The following is an 18,043-nucleotide window of genomic DNA, read 5'->3' as shown; positions in this document are numbered from 1 at the left end:
CGCGCCGCCGCGCACCTGCTCGCGCAGAGGCGCGTCCGAGTGCGGCCCCTCGGCGGGCTGTCTCGGGGGGAGGGGGTGGGGGGGGTGGGGGGGTGTGGCTCGCACGCCGCGTGTCCTTCCCGCTTCTTCCCCGCAGACCTCGCCGCCCCTGCACCTCGCCCACGCGCGGGGCCACGCGCTGGCACACTTCCACGCGGTGTGCACGAAAGTGGGGCCCGTTCGCGGTCCTCCCGGTGAGGACCCGGGTCTGCGGCGCCGACTCGGGAGCGGCGGGTGCTGGGCTGAGTGCTCCCGCGGGCACCGATCCCCGGACCTTGGCCCTGGGACGGCCCAGGGTCGGTAACCTGCTCGCGCCCCCGCGGCGCCTCGCTCCCGCGCTCCGCAGGCGACTGTCCCCACGCCGGGCACCCTCAAGCCTCAGCCGGCGGATGGCCTGTCGCGGGGGCGGGGTGCTGCGGACTGACACCCTCGGCCTCCTGCCTGGCCGCTCACCTCCGCCCCGGACTCTCCCCTGCATCCAGAGAGGCTGCTTCGGGCCAGTGGGTACACGGGACCGTCGCTGCCTCCAGGCCTTTGCTCGCGCCGCACCCGGAAGTGGTGCCCTCCTGCAGGAGCCTTCTGTCACCCTGCGGGCCCTGGCATCTCTGTACTCTTCCAAAACTTGCCGTCTGTTACACACACACACACACACACACACACACACACACACACACACACACAGACCAACCTTCCCCCAAATCTTTCACATAGAAGTTCTGGCCAGTTCACCAAGGGACTCAAATTTGCTGTAACAAATCAACGTACAAGGGCGTGACGATGGCAATCGCCTTCTAACCCTAAAATTAGGTCCTGGTGATGGCTGCACGCCCCAACGGTACACTTTAGGAGGGTGGATTTCATAGTGTGTGAATTACATTTCAGTAACTGTTTTTATACGAACTACAGTGGGGACGCCTGGGGGGCTCAGTGGGTTAAGCATCTGACTCTTGATCTCAGCTCAGGTCAGGATCTCAAGGTTCTTGAGTTCCAACCCCCACATAAGGTTCTGGGCTGATGGTGCTGGAGCCCACTTGGGCTTCTCTTTCTCCCTCTCTCTGCCCTTCCCCTGCTTGTGCTCTCTCTCTCTCTCTCTAAATAAATAAATAAACTAAAAATAAAAGATTAAAAAAATAAAACCAAGTAACTGCGGTGAGACGGTCACCTCAGGGCTCACTGCTGTGTCCTAACACCCTCCTCCTTGGTTACATCATCCGCTCAGCACTGGAATCTGAAATCTACGATAGTGCAAGGCATTTCCAATCGCAGACTGTGTATATGCAGTCCATAAATAAATAAGGCAGAGTCCCAGTCAACAGGGCAAAGTTTAGACAGTCATGTATTCACTGTCATGTGTCAAAAGCCACCGAAAAGGTTTATGAAGCAAAAGAGTGGATATAATGGGACCTCTAGAATACATTAGATTAAAAAAAAAAAAATCAGAACAAAGACTGTTCTGTGCTTGTAACATCTGGAAAGTTTCCAGGAACCTCAAGTAGAATGAAAAATGATTTCCGGGGGGGGGGGGGGGGGGTGGGGTGGGGGTGGGGGTGGGGAGCAATCTTAAATAAAAATTGTAGATCAGTTCCGGATTCACCACAAAGGAAACAGCATTCTTTATGTCAAAAATGAACACATGAGAAAAATCACCCAAAACCCAAATTAAGTAACGTTCCACAAACTAACAGCCTGTATCTCCAAAAATGGCAATGTCAAAACAACGTCAGTGTCACGAAACACAAAACAAGGCTGACAGGCTTTTTTCCTCATTAAAGGAGGCTATAGAGTCCTGAAAACCAACCGCAGTGTTGTACCTGGACCTGGCCCTGGGCTGAGAACAGTTCTAGAAAGGACTTACGGGGGACATCTGAGAAAGGTCTGTAGATTCAACAACGGCATTATAAATCTTGGAAAATTGAGTTCTTTTCTGAGTGAATATCTGTGCTTTTAGAAAATATACACTGAAGGGGCACCTGGGTGGCTCAGTTGGTTGAGCATCTGACTTCAGCTCAGGTCACGATCTCAAAGTCTGTGGGTTCGAGCCCTGCGTCGGGTTCTGTGCTGATAGCTCAGAGCCTGGAGCCTGCTTTGGATTCTGTGTCTCCCTCTCTCTCGGCCCCTCCCCTGCTCACACTGTCTGTCTGTCTCTCTCTCTCTCAAAAATAAATAAACATTAAAAAATTTTTTTAAACTGCACTTAAGTATTTAAGGAGTAGTGAATAGAACACCAGGTCTGAAATGGTTGTATCTATCTGTCTATCTATCTATCTATAGAAGGAGGGAGGGGGAAATTATAAAGGAAATGCTGTAAAGTATTAACAATTTGTAACTGGGTAAAGGGTGTACCATTCTTGCAACAACTTTTAAGTTTGGAATTATTTTGAAAGAAAAAGCTTAAAAACTTGTGGACCTAACAAACATATGCATTTGTCTCCGCTACTGAAAACAACGTGAAAATAACTACAGAGGGGGAAAACAGCTGTAAATTCCACAGGGATAAAGTGAGTGGGAGAAAAGATAGCAGCGGAGGAGAAATGTCAACGAGTTTTTGTAAGGTGGAAAGCAGGGTGACTGAGTTAGCAAGACAAAGCTGAAAACCTTTCTTCAACCGGAAGCAAGCAGATTCTTGATCTAGACCTGTGGGGCATCAGCAAACTACAGCCCACGGGCCAAATCTGACCCACCACTTTTTTTTAAAAACAGGAACCTTGTTTTGTGGTAGAGTCCCCTCCCTAAGGAAAGAAAAAAAACAAAAGAAACCTCAAGGCAACCTGGCCAAACGCCTATGTGACAGCATCCCTCACGACCTTGTAACAGGAGACCACTGAATCAGACTGCATGTTTGCATGTTACCATATACGGGAGACAAGGAAGTAGAAAATATATTTAAAAAACTACGCCACGTGGTGTTCGGGACTCAGTTCTTTGGGTAGGAACCCAACTGAGCGGTGCTGGCAGGAATAAAGTTGCTTCCAGGAAAGAAAAGCCTTGACGTCACGACTCTGTGTGAAAATCCTGCTGCATGACTTGGGGGCTCGTCCGGGATTCAGAGACGGTGCGTTTCCACCTCCTTTGTCACCAGGGATGAGAACCCCGGGGCGCAGGGAGAGGAGGCTCACCTGGCACCAGGGGATCGCTCGATCTTCACGAGACTAGCCCTCTGGCCGGGGCGAGGACCCCATGTGTGCCAGCGGAACCCGTGAGGCCCAGGAACCACGCAGGGAGCGCCGCCCATCAGACCGGTAAGAACCCAGGTTCCTCTTGGCAGACCTGCCCCTGAGAGGCAGAAGGGGAGCCTGATCACCTCCCGGAGCTGCCCTAGCTGTTCCAAAAGGGACAAGGAACAAAGCCACAACTCTAAGGCGCTGGGCGCTCGGCTGTGGGTTGGAGTCGCCGTGTGACTGTGTGGGGACTTGTCTCTCCCTCATTTGCTGGGTCAATGACTGTGATGATTAGAGCCAACTGTCTCTGGTTACTCTACCTCAGAACGGGGACTTCAAGGAATATTCCCAAGCAGCTGCTTAAACTCCCTTTGTTTCAGGGAAATCCCCTGGCTTCTCCGGACTGACACTGACTGCCTAATTCCACCTGTGGAAAACAAAACAAAACAAAACAAAACAAAACAAAACAAAACAAAACACAAAACAAACCTGGAGTTTGACCTCCCCAGAGGTCGAGGAGCAAAGACCCCCGAAGTCAGATTTCCCCACCAACGTCCCAGGGAAAAATCAACCACGGGGAACAAACTGTCTTATGTGGACCCAAGTAAAACGTATTCAATGTTTAAGCCAATTTAAGTTTGTTGGTTTGAGATAAAGAATGCTTATCAACATTAAATAAGAAAGAACTTTTACTCTACCTAGATTTGCTGAAGGTCAAATGAGCTCATGTTATCTCTGTTCCAGTTTGTTAACAAAAGGATGGCTTAAAGTGGTGGTTAATTTCGTCTGTCTCATAGTTTTCATGAGTAATTGTTAACATAGCTTTCAAAGGGGCTCCTGGGTGGCTCAGTCGGTTGACTTGGCTCAGGTCATGATCTCACGGTTCGTGAGTTTGAGCCCTGCATTGGGCTCTGTGCTGACAGCTCAGAACCTGGAGCCTGCTTCGGATTCTGTGTCTCCCTCTCTTTTTGCCTCTCAAAAATAAAGAAAACTAATTAAAAAAAAAAAAAAAGATAGCTTTCAAAGTCTTTGGTAACCTAAAACATTAGTTTTTGCTTGCATGATAAATTGGGATTGAATTCATTGGATGTCTAACGAGATAAGAGGCTAAAGCACTAATTACTAGATATGTAGGTTTGTGCTTCTGACTTGTTGCAAAAAACTAAGGATATTTGGATCTGTGGGAAAACATGTTTTGTGCTTAATTGATTCAAAAATTTGCCATCTAAGAAATTCTGATGTAACAGGTCACAATTGGTTATACTTAGTTTTCACTGGAGACTAAAGTTTCTATGAGTTAAAATTCTGCTAAATGCAGTTAAGACTGATGGAAATAAGGAAAGCAATCTGCGTGTGGAAAAGTAGATATATAAAAAATATATAAGGAATGAAAATACTTTTTTTGTTAAAGGTAAAAAAAAAAAAAAAAAAAAGGTAATTTTGTCCTAAATGAGACTGGCTGTTTAGGGAAAAAAAAAAAAAAAAGCTTAGGTCAAATCTAAAAGCAAAGTAAAGTTGTAAAAGGTTTATAAAGGAAAATCTTTACAAAGAAATTTGATATATGGTCAGGAGGTCTGAAGCTAAGCCTTTCAATTATGCTAAAGTAGCCACTGTCTTACAGACACATAATAAAACCCCGGTGGCCTGCCTGGAAAGGTTAAGGGGGCTCTCGTGAAATATACGGCTATCCCCCCTGACACCCCTGAGGCTGAGACGATTCTAAAAGACAAATTTGGGGGCGCCTGGGTGGCACAGTCGGTTGAGCGTCCGGCTTCAGCCAGGTCACGATCTCGCGGTCCGTGAGTTCGAGCCCCGTGTCAAGCTCTGGGCTGATGGCTCGGAGCCTGGAGCCTGTTTCCGATTCTGTGTCTCCCTCTCTCTCTGCCCCTCCCCCGTTCATGCTCTGTCTCTCTCTCTGTCCCAAAAATAAATAAATGTTGAAAAAAAAAAATTTATAAAAGACAAATTTGTCACTCGACGGGCCCCAGATATTCGGAGAAAACGGCAAAAACTTGCTGTTGGTCCGGAAGGAGGAGATCTTACGAGCTGCCAGGGGGGTTTATTACAACCAGGATCAAGAGGAGAATTAAAAAAAAAAAGAACAATCTGAGGCCTTAGTGGTGGCCTTCCGTACTATGTCAGACCAGGCTTCCCGAGGTCCTGGCCCCAGGTGCCATTTACATGGCCGTGAATTCAGAGCACTAAAATGAGAACGTCCTCAGAGGGGACAAGCGAAATGAAAACCCCATAAGCTATGCCCCTTCTGTGGAGACGATCACTGGACATCTGAATGCCCTCGGGGCCCTGTGTCTGTGAGGGCTCAGATAACCAGTGTCCCTGGAAGGGACTGACCGGGGCTTGGGGCTCTTCACGGTGGCTCCCCTAAACCAACTGTCTACCAGAAACCCAGAGCCTCGGGTAACTCTAAAAAAAGTTGACCAGAGTGAACTTTTCTGTCCTCCTTTCCAACCATCCAAACACAGCGTGACGATTAGAGGCGTCTCCGGAAAACGTGTAACTAAATGTTTCGCTCAGCCCCTGGGATGTCTTTGGGAAACCTGATTTTTTCTCTTTCTTTCCTGATGATGCCAGAGAGCCTTACTCCCTTGCTGGGAAGGGACATTATAACTGAATTAGAGACTGTGGTGCTACTAACTCCGAATAAACAATTGTGTGAGTTTTGGGGAATTCTGGATGTCGTAGGCTGTAGATACCAGGGTTCAGGAAAATAGTTTGCTGCTATATCAATTATTAAGGAAGACTCAATTCCACCTACCCTCCCAAGAAACTAAACTGGGGTCTGACTCCTAGGCTCTGGGGTCTGTTTCCAGCCCTTGGAATGGTTACAAACAGAGCTGGGCAATTATGATTACCGAGCTCACAGAGCTAAAAAGATTAATAAAACACAGCATTAGGCCTTTCATTGAGGGAGGGATGAAACTTATCAAAGGGCCCAAAGGATGTTTACTGAAGAAAAAAAAAAAAATCGTCAAGGACAGTTGTGCCAGGAATATCAGCGTCTTAGAAACGCTCCTTTCAACCACAAACTTGCTCTCCCAGATAATCGAGGGACCGGAGGCTGTCCAGGGAAGACTGACAGGTTCACTCAGATGCCAAGGTCAAAGGAATCCCAACACCTGCTGGTATGGACCAATACTTGTACGAACTGAGTAAAGGCCTTCTCCTACAAAACAGAAAAGGCACGGAAAGTAATAAAAGTTCTGCCTTATAAAGTAATACCCAGGTATGGCTTCCCTAAACAGCTGCAAATGAATAAGGGTGAACGACTGCTTTGACTCTTTCTCTAGTCGGACTCCTGGCTCTCGGAAAAGTCTTACACCTCAAAGTAAAGCACACTGTCTGCTTATACTCAGCAAAACTCCAAATAACACCTCACCAGCATCAGGGGCTTTGAAAAAGTCTTTTTTAACTAACCTAGGGCCAAACTCCTGGAAACAGAGCCACCACTGATTACTTAATGCTCCCGCTTCTCCATCACCTGGGTTACAAGAGATTCCCTGACGTGTGTTGTTTACAAAGTCAGGGTCTCTCCGAGATTGTCCGACGGGTTTGGAAACCGTGGACGCCATCTTAAGATGCCGTCTTGCTGGTCGGCAGAATCTTTACTTTGTGTTTTTCTCTTCACGTCTGCTCACGTTTATGCCGTCTCATGCCTGCCAGCCTCCCTGTCAACCATACCGTGGCCACTGGGCTTGGGCCACTTGGGTTGACTCTGACTGCTGTACCCCCGCACCGCCCCTTATCAGCTTGAAGAAGCCAGAGCCGTCATCGTCCCTGTTCTCTAACCAGTCACAGGCCCTGTTCCAGGGGAGGAGTGAATAGGGAAGGGTTAACATCAGGCAGGGAGAGATCAGGGACCTTCTGGGAGGCAGACTGCAGCCGCAGGTGGGAGGCTGAAGAAGCCCACGGGGTTCTCCCCTTATGAAACCCTGTATGGGCGCCCTCCCCCCAATACCAAGGGCATGAGGGGGGATCTAAATGAGATAGACAATCTAACCCCGCGAGCACAGATGCGGGCCCTCGGCTCTACCCTAACCACCTTACACCACGGGGGTCAGGGAGTGATTCCCTGCGAGTCTGACCACAGACGCTCGCCCCTTTAACCAGGAGACGCTGTGTGGGTGAAGGGGTGGAGTGCCCAACCCCTAAGACCCCTCTGGAGGGGCCTGTTCACTGTCATTTTGTCCACCCCTACCGCAGGAAAGGTGGTCAAAGTGGGTCCCTGGATTCACTACGGCAGAGCGAAGCCGGCATCTCGAAGCTGGGAGTGCTTTCCTGATCCATCCACGCCGCGCAAGCTGACCACACGGAAGGTTCTGCCACTCCAGAGGCTCCGGGAGACCGCAGCCCTGCTTTAGTCACTCCGGAAGCTGACTGAGCTACGCACGCCAGGAGCTTGAGGAATCGAAGGGGAATCGAAGGTCTGGTGGGACAAAGGACTGTCCTTATTTTCTAGATGTTTCCATGCTGTGACGCACTGTCACGCCCTGTTTCTTGCTCTTGTTGTGATTCTTGCTCTACTCTTTGCCACAGGATTGGCCGAGGCCGTCCGGGCCGGCTGCAAACGTGGGGAGAGGTTTCTGTGACACCCACTCACCTGCCTCTCGTGGACAGGATGCTTCGTTGGTGCCAACACGGGAAAACAATGGCCATGAGAGACTAGAAAATCAGATCCCCACAAACCTTACAGTAAAACAAAATACCCCAGTCCTGCTGGGGTTTGGCTTCTCTAAAGCTCAATTATTGGGAAAAACCTTCTTGCCTGGTGGGGCAAAGTTCATCGTCGTCTCTGTTAAAAACTTAACCTGCCTAGGCCAAAGACTTTATAACTTAACTGCCTGGAAAACCCAATGGTGGGGGACCCCAGATCACCTTGAACCAGATCCCCACCCCTTGTCTAACTTCTCTCTTCCCTGAGAGGCCTGGGACAGTGTCAGCGCAGCCATCAAATGGGGGGTCCAGGTGGACTGTCCTGGATACGTGGCAGGACAGCCTACACGGCCCTCCCCCCAGGCTGGTCAGGGTCACGTGTGCTGGGAACTCTTTGTCCATCCCTCTTCCTGCTCCCGCTTGCCAGAGAGAGACGTTTGGGAGTCCAAGTGTGTGGGGACAGGGAGACTCAGAGGAAGTGGCGTGTCCCACAAATCAGCAATTAAAAGACGACGAATGGCCTCCCGAGTGTATAATCCAATATCGTGGCCCTGCCACCTGGGCAGAGGACGGTGCTGGGGCCACCGCACTCCCACCTACGTGTTAACCCTCATAATCAGGCTGCAAGCAGTTGTAGAAATTGTCACCAATGAAACAGCCAGAGCTCTTGACTTACCGGCCAAGCAGCAAACCGAAATGCACAATGCCATCTATCAAAATCGCCGGGCCTTAGACTACCTGCTTGCTTCTGAGGGAGGAGTTCATAAAAAGTTTAAGCTGGGCACCTGCTGCCTACAGATAGATAATTTTTTTTAAAAAAGTCATAGAAGAGATCACAGAGGAAATGAAAAGGACTTCTCCTGCCCCCAGCCAGACCTGAAACAGTTAAAACCCCGGGGAGTTATTTAGAGGATGGTTTTCAACTTTCGAGGGATTCGAAACTCTCATAAAAATTATCCTCCTAATTCTGGAAGCATGCTTAATCCTACCCTGTTTAGTTCCCCTGGTTGTCTCAGTTTCACTGAGGACATGATTTAAGAGAAGATGGCCACGCATGTAGTGATGTTATAAAAATATAAACCTCTAAACCAAGATGATGCTCTTTGACCCAAAATAGAGGGGTCCGAGCATCAATGGGGGGAATGTGGTAGGGTCCCCTCCCTAAGGAAAGGAAAAAAAACCCCTCAAGGCCACTGGCCAAATGGTAATGACACTTGGGGGCCTCATAACAAAACTGCGGCTCCCCATCTTCCCTCCACTGAGGCCAACCTGGGGTCCCGCCCACCACGCACACAGACCTTCCAACTGGTGTTTTTGGGCCTCACTCCTAAATATTAAATGATCAGACACTTGGGGAAAGCCTCTGACATAAAAGGCAAAGCACAGAAGGAAAGAGCTCGCAGGCAAAAGAAGAAGCTAGAATTATCTACAGAGCTAAGAAATGAATTGTATCTATGAAGCAGGAACAGGAGGTGATAAACCAAAGAAGCGTTCAGACAATTAGGTAACACTTTTTGAAATAAAAATTTCAACAGAGAAGTCAGAACATGGAGTTAAGGAATTCTCCCAGAAAAACAGAACAGAAACCAAAGAGATAGACAGTGGGAGAAAGAAGGAAGGAAGGAAGGAAGGAAGGAAGGAAGGAAGGAAGGAAGGAAGGAAGGAAGGAAGGGGGGAGGGAGGACAGCAAAGAGAGAAAGAAAGAAAATCAGAAGATCAATCCAGAAATCTGCAGACTAATCTGAGTTCCACAAGAGAGAAAAGATAATATAGACAGAAGTAAATTACTAAAGAAATAATCCAAGAATATTTCCCAAACGAAAGGACAGAAGTCTCCAGATTGAAAAGACACAATAAAAAGCCAGAACCACACCAATGCAAGTGGTCGTGAACTTTCAAAATACTGAAGAAAAGATAAGCTCCTAAAAACTCCTAGAGAAAAACAAAAACATAAAGAGGTCAACGCAAACACTCATTGGTCAGAATGTCATCAGTCTTCTATATTTTGAGAGAGAGAGAGAGAAGGGAGCACAAGCAGGGGGGGGCAGAGGGAGTGAGGGAGGGAAGGAGGGAGGGAGGGGGAGAGAGAGAGAGAGAGAGAGAGAGAGAGAGAGAGAATCTCTTAAGCAGGCTCCACTCAGTGCAGAGCCTGAAGTGGGGCTCGACCCCACAGCCCTGGGTTCATGAACTGAACCGAAATCAGGAGGTGGATGTTCAACCAACTGAGCCACCCAGATGCTCTCCTTTTTTTAAATAGGCTCCACGCCCAGTGTGGAGCCCAAGGCGGGGCTTGAACTTACAACCCCGAGATGAAGATCTGAGCTGAGATCAAGAGTCAGCCGCTTGACCGACTGAGGCACCCAGGTGCCCCAGAATGTCACCAGTCTTCTTAGCAGTAATACTGATGCCATAAGATGGTGAAGCAGGCCTTCAAAAGTTGGAGGAAAATTATCTTCAACGAAGAATCCTATAATGAAGTATGGGGACAAATTAGAGACATGTTCACACATGCAAGGACTAAAAACATTTTTATTTCTTGTGTACCCTTTCTTGAGATGTAACCAGTGGATGTGCTCCGGCAAAACAAGGGAGTAAATTATGAAAGGCGACACGGTCACTGGGAACAGGGGATCTAATACAGAGGAGTACAGCAGGCTGGTAACTGTGCAGCAGGCCCAGGGCCCCGGGAGGCAGGTCCCCAGAGAGGGGAGGAAATACATACATTAACTGATAGAAGCTTCTGGAAAATAAAATGAATAGACATTTGTCGGATATGATGGCATATTTGGGGGGAAAAACTAGGGAAAGGAACACAGAAAAATAAGCAAAAGAAAGAGTTGAAAAACAAAGAAAACGTAATCATGGCACCCTGCTTGGCTCTGCTGTGAGTAGTATTTACGTGGTCACGATTGTGGAAACTGCTGATCTAACAAAAAGCCACTATGTTGGGAAGGATGCATTCCAAGCAGTGGAGGTGGGGGTACACGACTTAAGTCTTTACCCACCATAAAATCAATAGACAATGTCCCAAATCGACAAACCTGGAAATTCGCATTATGTGATTTCCGTTTACAGAAGGAAATGCTAAAAGACTTGGAAGGTAGAATAAGAAACGTGAGGGATGGGGATTGTTCTATTTTATTCTAAGCCTTGATTATTTTATTTTTTAAAAACCATGCACATGGATACAAATAAGAATTAACTTATAAATGTTGTTTTCTGAGGTCACCGGACCCTCCCGGTTCATTGCTTTTTCCTTCATATTCTAGAGCATGCGTCGTGCCTGAGTTCAAACCCCAGGCTCGGATTGGTTCCTGTAAACCGCTGCCCCTTTCTCTCCTCACCTCAAGCGTTTCCTTCACCCTGGCTCACCCCCGGGACTCCTGCCCTGCGCGATCTGCTATCAGGACACTCCCCATATTCACCAATAAATTCCTTTACCAGACACCAACCGAGAGCTTGCTGATTGCATCAGAACCTGCCTACATTTTATTCCACTTTAGGTTCTCAAGAGGGCAGAGTGCCCACGATTCATTACTTCAAGATGAACAGATTGCAAATCCACCAGGACATTAAAGAAGCGAGGGTGGGGATACCAAATAGGCATTTTACAAAATGTCCTGGTGAGAGAGAATTTTGTAAGAATGTTAATTATATAGAATGGTTTCGTATCGGGCACCTGGCTGGCTCAGTTGGTGGAACGTGTGGCTCTTGATCTCGGGGTCATGCGTTCAAGCCCCATGTTGGGTGTAGAGATTACTAAAAATTAAAAAATAAAAACAAAATAAAAAGAGTAATTTCATATCTGTGTCGACTCATCATTTTCATAGTCAAGTATATTTACCAGTCATCTGTCAGTATATGGGGCTACCAATACATATGATAACCACCCACATGGGAACCACCCAATAAATAAAACATGAGCAGAATCCCTAGTTTCTAGAAACTTGACCGTGAACATGATGCAAGATAGTTTGCAAAGGTGTCTGTTGGGGAGATCAGGAATGACTAATACAGAATATATCCTATGTACTGAGTTACTACTAGGAAGTAGTCTTAGATTTTCTATGGATTTCACATTTATAAAACAGGCACCGGGGCGCCAGAGTGGCTCAGTCGGTTAAGCGTCCGACTTAGGCTCAGGTCATGATCTTGCGGTTTGTGAGTTCAAGCCCCGCGTCAGGCTCTGTGCTGACAGCTCAGAGCCTGGAGCCTGTTTCAGATTCTGTGTTTCCCTCTCTCTCTCTCACCCTCCCCCATTCATGTTCTGTCTCTCTCTGTCTCAAAAATAAATAAACGTTAAAAAAAATTAAAAAAAAAAAACAAAAACAAACAAACAAACAAAAAACCAGGCACCAATTGAAGATATGTTTTGTTGGATTTGAAAACATTTCCCCACGTCCCCAAAAAGGTAGGTTATTACTCACTGATCCCCAAAGTTCTTCCACGTGACTTTGCACTGACTCCCCAGACTACTTCCTCCAGGTGTCCCGAGACCTTGGAAGGTACCCTGTTCTCAGGGTGTCAAGGGCAATGATCAACGACATAATTGTGTGAGAATCAAGTCAACAGGAGGAAGTCAAGAAGCTCACAAGTAAACACAAAGTTCAAGGTCAGGAAGGCCCCTCTTCAGCCCTCTTCAGTCCGGGTCTGCCCCGGACACTGCATTGTTTCTACACCTCATTTGACTATGAAAATAATTTTTTTCCAGTTTGGCACTGATGGGGGGGGGGCGCTGTTCTTTAAACTCCCCCCCACCCCGTGTTTTAATCACGTTTTTTTTTTTTATTGTTGAATTTACATCCAAGTTAGTTAGCATCTAGTGCAATAATGATTTCAGGAGTAGATTCCAATGATTCATCCTCTATGTTTAACACCCACTGCTCATCCCAACAAGTGCCCTCCCGAATGCCCCTCACCCATTTAGCCCATTGCCCCACCCAGCACCCCACGAGCAACCCTCAGTTTGTTCTCTGTATTTAAGAGTCTCTTATGTTTTGCCCCCTCCCTGTTTTTATATTATTTTTGCTTCCCTTCCCTTATGTTCATCTGTTTTGTTTCTTAAAGTCCTCATATGAGTGAAGTCATATGATATTTGTCTTTCTCTGACTAATTTCGCTTAGCATAATACCCTCTAGTTCCATCCACGTTGTTGCAAATGGCAATATTTCATTCTTTTTGATCGCCGAGTAATACTCCATTGTGTGTGTGTGTGTGTGTGTGTGTGTGTAAACACACACACATGCTTCTTCTTTATCCATTCATCCATCAATGGACAATTTGGGCTCTTTCCATACTTTGGCTCTTGTCAATAGCGCTGCTATAAACACTGGGGTGCATGTGCCCCTACAAATTACACATCTGTATCCCTTGGGTAAATTCCTAGCAGTGCTATTGCTGGGTCATAGGGTAGTTCTATTTTTAATTTTTTGAGGAACCTCCATACTGTTGTCCAGAGTGGCTGCACCAACTTGCATTCCCACCCGCCAGCAGTGCAGAAGAGATCCTCTTTCTTCGCATCCTCGCCAACATCTGCTGTTGCCTGAGTGGTTAATGTTAGCCATTCTGACATGTGTGAGTGGTGTCTCATTGTGGTTTTGATCTGTATTTCCCTGATGATGATGATGTTGAGCATTCATTCGTCAGTTTTAATCTGAAGCGTCAAATGGCTCAAAGTGTTTAAGACAATAGTAGTTTCACCCCCAACCCCCATTCTCCTGGAAGAGTGAAAAGCCAGGTTTAACCCTTCTAGTGGATTCTTTTTATATTTGTGTATTTATGTTGGTTCCCTTTTGTCCCCACTCACATCTCTGCCACTACGTGTGGAAGGCCTCAACAGGAAGTGTGGAAGTGAGCTCTTACTTCAACTGACGTCCCTCTGTGGACTCCCATCCTTGCCCAAATCCCCAACTAATTTTAGTTATATAATTGTTCACTGTTTTCATTGTTATGAAGCCAATTCAGGGCTGATCTATAGAACCATGATCAATTTTCTTTTCCTGTTTAACTCATTTTCCCTGACATTAACATGTCTTAATTTTGCATGATTGGAGCCCCAACTTCAACACCAACCCCCCAATCGGTCATGCACAGCTCTTCCGAGTAAATTCATTCAGGTTGGATTTGGTTCGAATTCATGGTTCTTAAGTGCCCATGGAGACTTCCGACCTGCCTGGTCTAGTGTGTTTGCCCCACGCCTGGTGCACCACTGCGGCCAGGCTCCCCTTCACTTCCACCCTGGGGACCCTTTTGGGGCCCTCCTGTTACGAGTCTGCTTCCTGTATCCCACACCCCTCTCTTCCTTGGCTCACTCCTTTATTTTGGAGGAATGCATCCCAGAGGTGGGAGGTAAAGTTTTGAGACATCGTGTGGATTCTGTTCCCAGGCAATCCTGCCCTTTGCTTCGTGACCTCCGGTGCCTCCCTGCAGACGAGTGTAATTCCCCAGGTCACCGATGGCAGGCTTGCACGTGTCTCTTGCTTTGACCAATAGAATATGACGCAACATCTGAGCACCGGCTTTGAGAGCTGTTGTGAGATTTTGCTCTTTCCTCCTCGACCCTGGAGTCAAGACACTGGAGCATGAGCAGGATTGTGGAACCACAGCTACCTCTAACGTAAGCAAAAAACTAAACTTTGTTCACGGTACTGAGATTGGTGGGGGTTGTTACCTCAGCAAAACATAATTGAAGTGTGGCTGGAGAACGTCTTTATTCGATGTTTCCCAGTGATTGATGCAAAACTCCAGAATGGAAAGATTTTCCCCTCAGAAGCTTGATGGCCTTGCTCCATGATCTCCTAGTTTCTGGTAGTAGCCACTGGCAAATTCAAAGTCATCCTCCTTCTTTTTTTTGTTTGTTTGTTTGTTTAAGTCATCTCTACACCCAACGTGGGGCTCGAGCTCAACGATTCTGAGATCAAGAGCCAGTCAGGCGCCCCAAGTCCAAAGCCATTTCGATGCGCGATCCTTTTAAAGAACCTTGTTTTCCCTCTGGAAGCTTCTAGGATCTTTTCTTTACCCGCACTGTTCTGAAATCCCGTCACTGGCTTTGATACTCGGTTTACTTTTACGTGTTACATGAGGCGCTAGGAGGGCCCTCCAGTCTGCAGAGTCATGTCCTTTACTTCTGCAAGCATTTCCTAAGTCATCTTATTGAGGATTTCTTCATTTTCCTTCTTCTGATTCCTGTTATCTAAGTCTTGAACTGCTTTTCCTCTCCTCTCTTTTTCCTGCCTCCTTTTTTCTTTCTGGCTCTGATTTCTGAGATATTTCTGTAAGCAGAGGGTAAGACGTGGGCTTCCAGACAAGTAGCTCATTTGGGACATCATCCCAGGGACAGGAGTGAGGGCTGAGAGGTTCAAAGGAGGAAAAGACAATACAAGCATGTGTTTTCAACTTGGCCACTGGTGCTTGCTTCTATGGAACCTTCTGAGGAGCTTTATAAACTGAGTCCCGGAGCCGTCCACCCGGCTCCCAGGGAGTGGGAGGAATAGCTCCCAGCCCCCCATTGGTCAAGTCGGCCAAGGGTGAGCTCACAGGCTTTGACTCTCCTGTGCTTCTGAGTTGTGTGTGTGAATGCCAACCACACTGACATCCAGCCCAAACCGTAAAGCCATGGACTAGGAGAGACAGTGGCCAGTGTCCAAATCTGGAACTTGTGTCTGACAAAAGGCCCATCTCTAGTAGGCTGAGAAATAATGGCTCCCCCAAAGATATCCAGAACCTGTGAATATACGGCCTTAGGTGGCAAAAGCGACTTTGCACATGTGATTGGGATGGAGACATTATCCTGGAGTACGTGGATGGGCACTACACGTAATCATAAGAGTCTTTGTAAGAGGGAAGCAAGAAGGACAAACGAGGCAGAGGTGATGTGAAGACAGAAATGGGGTGCAAATGGAGTGCAAGTGGCTCAGTCGGTTAAGCATCCGACTGCAGCTCAGGTCATGATCTCGCAGTCCGTGAGTTCGAGCCCCGCGTCAGGCTCTGTGCTGACAGCTCGGAGCCTGGAGTCTGCTTCAGATTCTGTGTCTCCCTCTCTCTGCCCCTCTCCTGCTCCTGCTCTCTCTCGAAACTAAAATAAACATTTTTTAAAAATTAAAAAAAAAAGAAATGGGGTGATGTAATGTGGAGCCGTGAGCCAGGGGCCGGGAAAGGCAGAGAAATGGATTCTCCCCTAGAGGCCCTAGGAGGAGCGAGCCCTACTGGCAACTTCTCAGCTCTTTAAGAGTCCCTTTGGACTTCTGATCCTTTGAGGGAATAAATTCGTGTTGTTTTAAGCCACTAAACTTGTGGTGATTTGATGTGGCAGCCACAGGAAAGAAACCGGTTTGCAAGGAACCAAATCATCCCCACGCAAAAGTGCAGCATGAGGGACGGGTTGGGCAAAAACGTTTGCAACGTACATAGCAAAGGACATTCTGAACACACTCAGGACCGCTGTTTTTTTTTATGTTTACTGAACACGTAGAGACTGCTATGTGCCAGGCACGCTTTTAAGTACTTTACACGTGATTAATTCCCTTCATCTGTATTACAACCCTATGAAGGAAATACTATTATCATTGCCATTCACATAGGAGGAAACTGAGGCACTGAGGTTAAGGAACTCGTCTGAGCTCCCAAGAACCCTTAAAGAAATGCCAACAACTCAACAGAAAATTAGCAAACATCTTCAAATTCAGACGACACACACGTGAAGGCACTGTATAAAGTCAAGTCCTCCAGAAAACACACCAAGCTGGAATGGGAAACGTGCAGATTTACTGGCAGAAACACCCATGAAGGGAGAGGCTGGGGAGAGCCTCAGAAGGCAGTGCCACCCGAAGTGGTGGCCAGGCCGCATGGGGCAGGACTGGCTCGCTGCTGGCACCCCTGCCGTGGTCAGATGCTGGCTGGGAGCAGCCCAGGAAGAGAGAGTTGGTGAAGACCCCCGTTACCCCCCCCCCCGAGTTTCCTCGCGTCTCACTGCAATTCCTTCTGCTCACGTGCCCCTTTACCCCAAGGGAACCACTGATCTGCAGTCACTGTCGATTATTTTGCAGTTTCCAGAAATCTACCTAAGTTAAATCATTCGGTATGGAACTCTTGCACATCTGGTTCCTTTGACTGAGCATAGTTATTTTGAGATTCACCCATGTTGTTGTGTGTGTTGACAGTTTATTCCTTTTCATTGCTGAGTGGTATGGCCACGTGTGGACGTGCCACAACTTGTTTATCCAGTAACCGGACTTGTTGATGGACTTTTCGGTTGTTCCCAGTTTGGGGCTATTAGTGAATAAAGCCACTATCAATATTCATGTAGAAGTTGGGGCGCCCGGCTGGTTCAGTCCATAGAACATGCGAGTTTCGATCTCGAGGTTGTGAGTTTGAGCCCCATGTTAGGTGTAGAGACTACTTTAAAATAATATCACATAATATCACGTACAGGCCTTTGTGTGTGTGGTAAATGTATGCATAATTTTAAAAGAAACTGCCTGTTTTCCAAATGGCTGTATCAGGTTACATTCCGATCAGCTGCATGAGAATTCTGGTTGCTTCTTCTTATTTTTAAACTTGATTTTAAATGGCAACTAATGATGTTGAACATCTTTTCATGAGCTTTTGGGCATCTGTACATTTTCTCCAGTGAAGTGTTTGTGCAAATCTTTTGTGTACTTTTTTGGGGGGGGCGGTTATTGAGTTTTCAGTTTTTTATATGAGAGTTCTTATATATATTATATATATATGCTTTGCAAATAATTTTTTTTCTAGTTTATTTTGAGAGAGTGAGTGAGCGCATGAGTGGAGGAGGCGCAGAGAGGGAGAGACAGAATCCCAAGCAGACTCTGCTGACAGTGGAGAGCCTGATATGGGACTCGATCCCACGAACCATGAGATCATGACTTGGGCTGAAACCAAGAACCAGATGCTTAACCAACTGAGCCACCTAGGAGCCTCACAGATAATTTTTTCTGATACGTGGCTTGTCATTGTCTTAACAGTGACTCTGGAAGAACAGAAGATTTTAATTTTTTTTTTTTATAGGCTGCATACAGATTAAGAAATGTTTGCCTAACCAAGGTCACAAAAATCCTCGTTTTCTTCTAGAACTTTTATAGCTTTATATTTGGATCCATAGTTCATTTTAAATTTTTAAAATACTTTCCTTTCAGTTGTCTCCATGCCCAGAGCAG

At 47.0% G+C, this 18,043-nt stretch overlaps 1 long non-coding RNA gene across 1 annotated transcript; it reads left to right on the top strand.

Annotated features, from left to right (window-relative positions):
• The first annotated feature begins 1,686 nt into the window (after positions 1–1,686).
• On the top strand, positions 1,687–7,998 carry LOC109495508. Its single transcript, XR_002150929.3, has 3 exons — positions 1,687–1,912; positions 7,419–7,639; positions 7,752–7,998. It is a non-coding gene; the product is annotated as an uncharacterized LOC109495508 (long non-coding RNA).
• Positions 7,999–18,043: the final 10,045 nt, after the last annotated feature.

The sequence above is a fragment of the Felis catus genome, chromosome F1, assembly GCF_018350175.1.
Source record: "Felis catus isolate Fca126 chromosome F1, F.catus_Fca126_mat1.0, whole genome shotgun sequence".
Lineage (NCBI taxonomy): Eukaryota > Metazoa > Chordata > Mammalia > Carnivora > Felidae > Felis > Felis catus.
The sequence above is the reverse complement of the archived record's forward strand: the minus strand, read 5'-3'. Positions and strand labels throughout refer to the sequence as shown.